This window comes from Pinus tabuliformis, chromosome 2_2 (genome assembly GCF_031772625.1).
Source record: "Pinus tabuliformis cultivar Carrire ecotype Pingquan chromosome 2_2, CPIR1, whole genome shotgun sequence".
Taxonomy (NCBI): Eukaryota; Viridiplantae; Streptophyta; class Pinopsida; order Pinales; family Pinaceae; genus Pinus; species Pinus tabuliformis.
In genome coordinates, this window is record NC_142300.1 from 698360105 (window position 1) to 698372299 (window position 12195).

At 34.6% G+C, this 12195-nt stretch overlaps 1 long non-coding RNA gene across 1 annotated transcript in view; it reads right to left on the reverse strand.

Moving 5' to 3' along the window:
• LOC149194591 (uncharacterized) overlaps positions 1-10046 on the reverse strand; it is a 159975-nt gene extending 149929 nt beyond the window's left edge. The window contains exons 1-2 of the long non-coding RNA XR_016255097.1: positions 9974-10046; positions 9395-9554 (exon numbers count right to left, since the gene is read on the reverse strand). This is a non-coding gene — a long non-coding RNA (uncharacterized LOC149194591). The remainder of the gene's footprint in view (positions 1-9394; positions 9555-9973) is intronic.
• Positions 10047-12195: the final 2149 nt, after the last annotated feature.

Below are 12195 nucleotides of genomic sequence, written 5' to 3' on the forward strand. Positions count from 1 at the left end.
ACATTTTAGAAGGAAAACAAGTCTGCATTAACTCTCATCAATGATTACATGAAACATACAAACTCGTCTAGCTCTGTGATTTGGGTGTCAAAGAGGGACTGATTTAATCTTCTGGGCTACAGTTGCAAAGTTGCATGAAATGTGAAAACATATAGAAATTTCCGAAATGGGCTACGGCTGAAAACATGACCCAACCCGCCTCCCCCAACTGGAAATGTCAAGTCTGATTTTGGAATCTTGGATGTATAATCTCATGTATAAAGGATAATTTTGGATTTTGCATCATGCAATCATCTATGAGAGTTAAAACAAACTTGGTTTCACTTCTAAAATGTCATCATGCAATCATCTATGGGAGTTCATGATGACATTTTAGAAGGGAAAACAAGTCTGCATTAACTCTCATTGATGATTGCATGATGCAAAATCCAAAATTATCCTTTATACATGAAGCTATACATCCATGATCATCCTTTATACATGGCTATAGGTGCTGAAAATGAAATAAAACCTGACCTAGAGACAAGTATAGTACAATCACATATCCTGATTCCTAATAATCCTAGTCCTCGTTCTCATGAACAAAAATATAACAAGGCGCAAAAGCAAAAACTGTTGTGAAAATGGAACATATTTGGGCCAAAAATTTTCGGCAACATTTCAGTGGCATTTTCAAATCAAGAAATGCCATATAGGAGTTTCAGCCATGTTTGGCCACATTTTGATGACGTTTTGATGTTTCTTTGTGTTTCCAGCATACGTTCACCAAATTGGGGGGCGTCTTCTGGGTATATATGAAAGTTTTTGAAGTCACTCCAGACCTAACAGAGCCAGCATAGAAACTTACATATTGATGGATAAAGGGAGTATGTTTCGTGGGCTGTTACAGACTACAGTTACAAAGACAGAAACGGCTGGCACATTTATCAATCGGTATGTTACCCTCTTCTTTTATGACAGAATAACAAAGATCCAGTCAGCAGACAGAGTATTAATCGTTCTGCTAATTGATAAGGTTTTCAGAAAGGCCAGTTCTGAAGGTGTTAAAGCTTACTGTATAGGAGAAAGTATCCCACAAGAATCAATGTGTGCAAATTAAAAAAAAAATACTCTTCTTCATGAAGGTTGTTTGGAGATTGTAGATGGCATACTAATGAGACAGATATAACATAGTCTTAAGATTGCAGAGGGGTGTACGTATTTTTGGCAGGTAGACAAAACAAATCCAGTGGTATCAGTATTGGATGGAAGATTCAGGAAAAAGTTTCAAGGTAGGATATCAAATTAATAGCACCCAGCACAGAGATTTGTCCGAGAGATCCATTCTAAGCAGTACATGGCAGGAAGAGCAGCACAACAAAAACATAAATGGATCAGTTTGAACTTTGAAGCACAATTCCTAGCAATAGTGAAATATTGACAGTAAAATGAAACTTTGGGGTTGAAATTATGGAAAAATGAAAAGGTATTGACCCTTGAAAATAGGTCTCCAATTAGCAGATCTCTTAGTAAAAGGGACACCAACTCCTACAGCAAATCAACCAGAAAACCATTTGCAAAAATGAGAGATACAAACTTATGTTCCTGCAGCCCTACTCCAACCCACATATGTTTAGATGGTGCAATAGTGATCTAGGAGTATTTATAAGGAATGCTCAGCCTATTTAAAAGGGTTTTGGATATATTCCAAAAGAGGTCGCTCTTAGATTTAAAAAGATCATAGCCAACGGTTTTTGGCTCGTAGTTTTTGGACATGGTTTTGAGTAGCTGATGGTTTCTTAAACACATGGTGTCTGCGCCCCTGGTTTAAGCATGTTACCACTTAAATAATGCAGTTTAGATCACACAAGTCAATAGGATATGAATCAATTACTTTCTTTAAGGGAACGCAGAGGATGTGAGGAAAGACATTTTTCATTTGAATGTGACTTTTGGGAAGAAAGGACATAATTATGTTGTGTTTCTCCAATAAGTACAGGTATACCATACTGGATTCAAAGGTGATCTCAAAATTTCTTTATGGGGAAGCATGTTGCATGAATAAGGCTAGAAGGCTTGGAGGTGCAATTCCCACTCTTTTGACTTTGAAGTGCACACCCTTACATTTGAATATATGGAAGATAGGCAGAGTTGGACTCTCATGAGGGAGGTTTGGTGTGTGTTGATCTGACAACATCAAATGTGATAGTTCACCGGGACTCCAAACAGTTGGTCCTGATTGACTTTAACGTTAGTTCACATCTATATTGCTAGAAGATAAGGCCCTGGATTTACATTGTTCTGGAGAGATCGTTGTAGCGAATGCATTCTTCTAATGGGAATATTATGGAAAAGTTGTTTGCTTCCTACAGAGAATAAGTAAAGCAATGGTCAGCTACATTGACATCCGAATCAGTCTCTCAAAAAAAAAACCTAAAGAGTTTTACTTTTGGAGATTATGAACAGATTAGTAAATTGAACATAGGAGTTGCATCTCAAGCTCAGGATTTTATGAAGGATGGTGTTCATGGCCAGTGTTGTTTACATTTTTATGTGCACACACCGGGAAAGTAACATGCATAACTGTTACCAACTTTACAGTTTGATTGTTAATGTATCCGAAGACTATGGTGTTATCTACTGATACTTTAGCAGCCTTGAATATGTAAGGAAGCTGTCAAAATTCCCAGTGCCAGCTTTAGCTGTAAATGCAAACAAAACGACCAGTGAGGTGGTAACAGCAGCTGGTATTGTGCCTGCTGTATGCGGCATAAACTGTGATTGCTTAGCTAAATACTTCATAATGACCTTAATATTTTACCATCTTCAGTGAAAGATGTGAGGATCTTTTAATGAGATCACTTTTATGCTCTTTGGGGATAAAGCAAATGGACTGGGTCAAGTACTCCTGTAGTCCAAGGTGCATCTATTCTCTCAAGGTTTTTATTGCAGAATTTCTCAAGCATTGATGTCCAAGATTTCAAAGTTTGAAGACACTTATGAAGCCCTATTAGCAGCCCTGTAAGAAGAAGGTCTTCGTGGCCTTTTAGAAGATGATGAAGCTGCACTGAAGCAGATCGTGCATTTTCTGGACAGGGTGTTTGAACCCTCTTGAAGATAATGGTATGCCAGATTTGAAAGAGAACCTTGAGGTTCTTTCAAACCATGATGGCGTGCATGCTTTCCAAAAAGGGGCAAGGAACAGATGATTGCGCTGATATTCCAGATCAAGAAAGGAGCTTTGAAGCTGGTTAAAAGGGCATGCTGGATCAGACACTTGATGAAGTATTTGGTGAAAACCTTGACTGCATAACAGATTCAAGTTCTACAAGTTTAGCACTATTTGATGACGAAGATCTTGCTGCTTAGGAATCCCTACAGACTATGAATACAGGTGATAATTCTGTGGCAGAGAATGTGTGCAGTATTAATGATAACTTATGTCAATCAGTATATGTTACTATCCTCGTCTTCCCAGGCATGAAGATGAAATATATAAACGTGATAAGGTACAGATGTATGCAAACAAAGAAGTCAGATGTAGTAAGAAAGGGCTCAGGGAAGCTATTGTGACAAACTGTGATCCTAAATCTGATCAAGGGAACATTGATGAGACTTGGTTATGGCTTTTTGGTAAGGATTTTGAGTAGAATTATGTGGAGAAGAATAAGGTATGTAGTAATAAAGATTTCGCTTCTTTTACTGACTTGAATCCTGAACATACTCCTGAGGTCGAACAGTTATGTCTTGATTCCCCTCTTAAATTTAGCATTGAAAATGACTGTGATAGAATTGAAGACAAATCGATGCTTATGCTGGATGCACGTGATGAAATAAAGAGACCTTTTACTTGCTATTAATGAGGATTCTGGAGGATTCTTGGATGAAATTGATGATGATCATCTCTCTGGAATCAAAGAAACACTTTCTGGCCATTCTGGTTTGACTGAAAACAACCCTAATGCTCATGAAAATGAATATGGGAAGGAAATAATCATTGATGAATTCGATCTTGAAGAAGATGCCTCGGATTCTAAGATGAGTAGTATTTCTGGCCACAGTGTTGAGAAAAAGAACTCTGAAATTGAAGTGAACTGTCACAAATCCCATTTTCTTCATGTCAATGGCTGCCTAATTTATGATAGAGAGAAAATGCGGAACAGTAGCAGCGTAATATGTTTCACATAATACTCTCTCACTCCCTTGATGATGAAGATAATGAAATCATTAAATGGAAGTTGGAGAACCATTGTTTCAAGTCATTTTTAGGGTTCTCCCCGGTATGAAAACTTTGGTCATTATGACAAGGAAACGTGCTCCAACAATGAAGATTCCATGCAAACTCATTGTATGAAAATACGAGTTTTGCCTTTGAAAATGACAGACACAACAAGGGCATTGATGAAAAGGACTTTGGACAATTCATTGAGCAACCTAGCTATATAAAAGAGAGTCTCTACCCAAGAACGGGAATACAGTCCAGATTTCATGAATGTTTTCGCTGGCTGGCATGGAAAACATATGTGCAATAATACCTGCAGTTTGACATATCAGCCCAATGAAAATCTCACTGACAAAAATCAGCCTAACTTTGGTTTTTAAAAATGAAGAATCCATGTGGAGTTTTACAGATTGATGAAGAGACTCACAAACCTGCAACTGAGTCCCGATTAACAAGATGAAGTTGCAGAGGCAATAATCGGAATGCATGGTAGAGCTAATACTCAGAACACAAGCTTGGTTGATTTCATAATTATGTTGGCCAAGCATATTCCAAAGTTTGTTTCAACATTTGAGGAAGATGGAGCTGGTCTCACTTTAAACCAGATGAACACGCAGATCGACAAGTCTGAATTGAATAAAAAAAGTTTACACTTGTGGATGGTCAAGTATCCTAATGAATGCATTGTTCTATCCCCAAAAAGGGAAAAGGACTTGTGGCTCTGAAGATTTTCACAGTGTCATACCAAACCCAATGGGTACGGGTACAGTGTTTGCAATGATAAAACACACCCCTTTTGTACCTACATCAGATCTTCAACAACAGGGATGGAAATGGCATTAGACATCATTTCACAGCAGCACAAGAAGAGGTTCAGAATTGTTTAAGGATGATAGGATAATCCCACTCTTTTACAGACTAGAAATGACAAAGGTTCGAGCCTACGAATGCCCCGTCGTCAATATATCCATGTTTTGCATGGTACTCAAGCATAGGGAAGAAGTCATTGTATTTATAAAGCTTGGGGAATTTGTGTTTGTTTGTATGTTTATATGTATGGAACAAGATTCCGAGGTCCTCGTGTGCTCCAGAGGGAGAAGCTCACATCCTCAAGTAGGAGCCTATGTTGCCACTTAAATCTGTATTAGGTTACGTGATTCAATTAATGGCTTTAGTGGCTGTTGTGATTCCTTTCCATTTCATTTTTGTTTGTGCTTGCTCTAAGGGACTTGAACCTGATCGAACAATTGTGGAAAAGGTAGAGAATGTATGGAAGGAAAGATAGTTTTCATCTGATTGTGACCTTCAAAACGAATAGCCACTATTAGGAAGAATTTTAAGAAGTACAGGCAACCTGATTGAACAATTGTGTGGAAAAGGTAGGGAAAACAGACGATGTGAAAAAAGAGAGTTTTCATTTGAATGTGATTTCGGCAACCTGATCGAACAATTGTGTGGAAAAGATAAGGAAAACAGAGGATGTGAAGAAAGATGATTTTCATTTGCGTGTGACTTCCGGTAAGAAATGTCGTAATTAAGGAGCTTTTCTCCCATAATTACACAGGCATCTCATATTGGATTCAAAGTCGCTCTCAATGCGTCAGGCCTCTCAATATTGGATTCAAAGTCGTTCTCAATGCGTTTTTATGGATAAGCACATTGCATGAATAAGGCCAGAAGGCTTGGAGCTGAAACTCCCAATCTTTTGATTTTGAACTCTGGACTCTTACACTAGAATATATAGAAGATGGTAAAGTTGTCAGTTTTTATATTATAAGTTTATTAATATAAATTATATTAATAAACTATAAGTGCGATGAATTATAAGTAAAAGGTTATAGGGTTAAGTTTTTCGTAAAAGGTTATAGGGTTAAGTTTTTCGTTGGTTGTTTTTTAATATTATTAAAACTCATTTGATGTTGCATTGTGTTAGGTAGCTAAAAGTGCAATCGGTGGGCTTATGGCAGTAGCATCTATTAAATTTGAAAAAGTTAAATTAATATAACTTATTAATCTGAGATACATCGAAAATTTTGATAAGAGTTATCTAGGGAGGCGAGATATTGCCACACAGTCATATGTGGTTGGAATTCAGGCAAAAAGATTTCAAAAAATCTTGTAGATGCAGTGTTTAAATAGTGTTTTTGATGGTGGAAATAGATTCAGCATCATAAAAAAACGTCTAAGACACCTAAAATTATGAATTTTGACAATTTTTACTTGGATTTACTAAAATCCCTGTCGGATTTTTTTAAAATATAGCCGAAATTTCCATAACTTTCAGAACAAAAAAACATAACTTTTAGGCTACACAATTTTAATATATATATATATATATATATAACTCATTTGATGTTCTATTGGGTTAGGTAGCTAAAAGTGCAATATGTGGGCTTATGCCAATAACATCCTCAAAATTTGGAAAAGTTAAATTAATATAAACTATCTATTTACTTATATAGATTGAAAATTTTGATATATATATATATATATATATATAAACCTTATTCAAATCTTAATAATAAATTTGACTTCAAATTAAATTTCATAATTGTCAAAAAAGAGAGCAGTAAAGGACATGTTCTTTGAGGAAAGAAAACATAAATAAGTTATCAAAAGAATAATTTTCCCTTTAAGAAGGTATATACTAAAACTATTAGGGATATTTACAAGAAATTGTCCATAACCTATGTTACAATAGGAGAATTTTTATTCTAATGTCTATTGTTGTTTTAACTGGACATTGTCCTAGTTTGTATTAGCCTTCTATTGTTTTTGTTTAGACAATTGAATTCATAAAATCAAAAAAACTAGTTTTTATATAAGTAGAAACTTTGTTAAAAAATATTTTTTAGAAGGTTTTTGTCTTTGAAGTGTCAATAAGTTACTTAGCTATCTATCTATATATATATATAAACAAAAAAATATAACATTTCAGCAACTAGAGATTAAATGACTTAGCATTTAAGCATGGATAGACTTATTCATAATAATAAAAAAAGCTTTATGAGGAGTTTAATATGGCGCATTAGTGTTTAATTACATTGATATATCCTCATAATTCGGCTTGTTAAGTTAGATTAGTATAGTAACATAATAACCAATGATACTTGAGGCTCTTCAGCTCAGTATGGAAGAGATGGTGTAATCCGTTATGTTATGTTATTTAAACATTTTAACTAAGTCAAACTACATAAAAATAAAAAATAAAAATTAGTAATTATTAATAATTCAACTAGCCTATATCCATCTTAACTTAAAATCTATCAAGTACTCAAAGACATCAAATCTCTCGAGGTGCTTATATCAATCTTAACATAAAATCTATGAAGCACTCAGAGACATCAAATCTCTTGAGGTGCAAACATTTCCTAAAATCTTGCACTCAAACAAAAAGTTTACACCTTAAGAGATTTGATCTCTAGTGGGGCTTGATAGATCCAGAGTTAAAGATGGATATAAGCTAGTCTATATTTGTCAAGTATCCACAACCTATCAAGAGGTGAGCCACTATTGGAAGCACAATGACACTTTTGACTTAATAACCACAACTTTATTACTTTACAAAAACCTTAGATTATCTATATTTGTGAAGTATACACAACCTAATAAGAAGAAGGACACCATTGAAATTTCAAAAACATGAAAACATGACTAACTTATCCACCACAATATTATCTCTTTACAACTCCTCCACTTTACAACCACCCCTTGTTGAAAATCACCAACATAAAAAGCAAGGCTAACATTAACCTTAACTATATAAAACTTAAACCTTAGCAACCTCATATAATTAAGTAGGCTTAATTTTTTAATCTAAATTTACCAAACTTCAAATTAATTATATCAAATTTAAATATATTAATACATATATTTTCTAAATTATAATATTAATTATCAAATAATGTTTTCCTAATATTATTATTTTTTATAAATATATTAATATATTTTATTTTATTTTTTAAATAATATAACTACATTGCATTTTCCTTCAAATTAACGTCATCCTTCAAAATTTAAACAAATAACCAAAAATAGTTCAAAATTTAAATAAATAACCAAAAATATTTCAAATAAAAAATGCCATAACATTAATTTCATCTTTCAAAATTTAAACAAATGACGACACATCTCTCAAAATTTAAATAAATAACCAAAAATATTTCAAATTAAAAAATACCATAACATTAATTTGATATGGGGAGGCAAACCCTATAAATTAGATAAATAACATAGTTCATCAAAAACGAAAATATTTCAAATTAAAAAATGCCATAACATTAATTTGGTATGGGGAAGGCATTCCCTAAAAATTAGATAAATAACATAGTTCATCAAAAACGTGCCCAAAAGATGTGAAAACAAAAATCCAAAATCCAGCGTAGGTTGCTGGCATTAAATATAACCTACACCTAGAACAAATTAAATATTTAAAATTAAAAATTACAATAACATTAATTTTGTATTTTCGGTATTTTCAACACAAATCCTAGAAATTAGATAATAACCCTATGTCATCTAAAACGTGTTCAAAAGAGTTGAAAAAAAAAAAAAGAGTTAGAAAACAAAAAGGGAGTTGTCTATAATGCGATTTTTTGGAGATTCCGGTGATGGAATTTGGCGGAAGAAATTGAGATTAAATCTTGATTTGTTGTAGTTAAAAAACCATTTTAACTGCATATTTGGATTCAACACCCTGAAAAACCCTGGGACTCTTTGATTGTGCAGAAACTCGCTATCAAATTTGCGATTCCAATAAATTGCTGCCGGATTTTGATCGGAAAAACCCACCAGAAAGGTTTCCAAAAAGTCTCATTATAGACCACTGCACAAAGAAGTGGGCAGACTCTGGATAAAAGAATTTCAAAAAAATTTATAGAGAGAGTGTTTGAATCATGTTTTTGATAGTGAAAATAAATTCAGTATCATCAAAAACTTCTAAAACACCTAAAATTTTGAAGTTTAATAACTATAACTTAGATTTACAAAAATCCTTGTAAAATTTTTTCTAAATATAATTGGAATTTCGATAACTAATTAGACTACAGGGAAAAAAATCCAGCAGCATAGGTTGCCTACATTAATATAACCTACAGTAACCTACAGCTAGGACAACTTACAGTTCTAGACGGCACATTAATTTTTTGCAAATCAAGAAAGGAAGAAAATGACAGAATGTGTCCGGACTCTTACCTGCGTGCAATCGAACTCTGTACTACTTGCGTGGAAGGTAACGCTCTACGCGAGAAGGTTGATGTTGAGGCTGTACCGTCGAGGACGATTGTGATTGCCCACACCATACAGCGAAGATGAAGTCGTGGTTCATCTTCTGTTTTTACTCCACGTCACTCATCTGCAATCCAAACAAACACGGCCTCAGAGACATAACGAAAGAAAAGATGGAAAGAGAAAGATTCAATTTAGTAATGAACTCAAGCTCTGTCATAATAGCAGACAATGCAAAATCCTAGAATCAAGCGAACCATAAAAAATTGAAAATAGTTATCAGATATTAAATTATGGGCAAATAGCACATAAATTGTTGAAATGGGCAAATAGCGATTAGCTTAGGAGGAAATGGGAAAAAAATGTTGTAAACGCAGGGGAAATGGGAAAAAATGCTGTAGACGCTAATTAGAGGTTAAATGACGGACGAATGCGAAAAATAATAAAAAGGGAGATTAAATCATGGGAAAATGCGAAAAATATGTTGAAAATTGTTCCAGCTTAGATGAAGGTCAAATGGGGGAAAATTATGAAAAACAAACTTACGTTTATTCCCGCCAAAACAATTCTCATAATTTTCTCATCTCCGTTTGTCCTTCAATGTTGGCTCCTCTGAGGTACTGCGATTAGGATTCATTTCAATGTTAAAAATAAATATAATATATCTAAGCCGAAAACCCAGTAACCAAGCAATGAGAGAGTATAGAGGAGGATTGCCTTGAATCGCTATTTCCATTGAAATTGACCTGTAATTTTCCATGAATAGAAATAATAGTAAAATATTAAAAACTATCCGAAAATCAAGGCCATGAAACAATTAAAGCAATTCAAGACAGGCCATTATCTACCAGGGCTTATCATGTTCTATACATATCTATTAATAAAAAAATTATCAAAATTATGGATTCAAATTAAACCCAAAGATAGGCATACCTGGCTTTATAGAAATCCGAAATCAGGCATTCATTTTCACTGGTCTCTCTTCTGTTCTGCCACAGTAAAATTGGACGAAGAAAACAAAACAAAACAACAACCAGAAACACCACCCACAACTCAGATCAGAAATGAAAAACCTAATACCGAAAAGGAACCGTAAAAACCAGTAAATAGGCATGACCATGCCGCAGACCAAACAATAAGAACTACAACAAACCACACCAATGCAAAAAAAAAAAAAACACAAACCATAGAAGAGAGCAAGAAAATGCATGTGATGAAATCGCTCAATACTGGGTGTCTGAAAAGGCTTTATGCTTTCCATTTCAAACGGTCACAAGCTTTTCCGCGCCTGCTTTTTTATCTAATTTTAGATTTTTTGTTTTATCCTCAACTCCACCGCCGTTGCGTTGAAGATCTACATGTACAGTGAATAAGTTCGGAAGGATACAGATGGTTTTGAAGATACAGACCGTATATAATTTCCGTGTAAAAATTTATGTAAGCGTGTAAAACTGTTACATAATATTTTGATGTATATGAGGCAGCATGAGTCTTCTTTTTAATATATTTAACTGATTTAATTTGTGTTGTAACTTATTTTGCATGCATGACTTTTTTTTTATATTTAATTGATTTAACTTGTGTTTTAACTTATTTTAAAAATAGGGTTAGAATATAACACATTTCCAAAATAAGATATTAAAGGATAATAATAAAATTATGAATTAAGAAACTAAAATAAATGATAGATATTACCAATTTTTTGTAGGGGTTTTTACAAAGCTTGCTATAATGTTGCTACAGTGTCGCAGGCTATACTGTTGTCACTCTCTACTAACTTGGTCTTGCTGTGTCTCTTCGTTTGTCCTCACTGATCAACCTTTGGTGAACTTAGTGCGAACCTACTCGGATTTTTCACGCTTTGTGACCTTATATACGGCTTCCTCGCCTTCCAACAGTCTGGCGTCCCTTCGAACCTTTGGTGAACCCCTAATGAACTTCGAGTGAAGATTATGAGACAACTACTACACAGCAACACAAATTAAAGCACACAGTACTCGAAAGCGGAAAATGAAATAACACTCTTTTATTGAATTTTTCAGATATCAATTACACTTGATTTACAGTTTGTTCATACCAGAGATGGACTATGTTCACATTTACCAGACTATTGCTACTCAATACTGAGATAGCTTACTGGAGGCTACCTGGCGATTACACAAACTCTGTCTTTGAACATATACTCAAAACACACATATAGATAGACACACTAATGATCTGGCCACTTTAGGTTCTCACCAGTGCTCTCACACTGATGCGCAGGCTTCTCAGATCACCTAAAGACTTGAGTTCTTCTCGTGATGCAAGCAGATCAGACTGAATGTCCGCAGTTGCAGAGCAGGAGAAGCTCTCGACTCCAAACTTCAAAAGACACAATAACTCTAACTCTCGATGCCCCGAATGAGCCTAACTCTCTTCGTTTTATAGGAAGAAGAGGGGACAAACATCCGACCATCGGACCAACAAGTTGAGTATGAAAGATTCTATCAATCATGGAGATGTGGTTCAATATCCACCAAAAGTCGAAGAAGTGCTCTGAGTCTCGTGACTAAAGAATATTTTTCCTATTACAAGATTACAATCAATCCTACGGAAAGTATATTATCTACAAAGTGGATGCCTTTTAACCAGTTAAGGCCCACGAGGAAACTAGTCATGAATAGTCCTCATGACTGGACAACATAATTACACAGTGGAGCTTTCTGGATAAACCCACGGAAACCTTTTTATGAAGAAGGACTAGCACTGTCGGATGATTTACCGAGAGT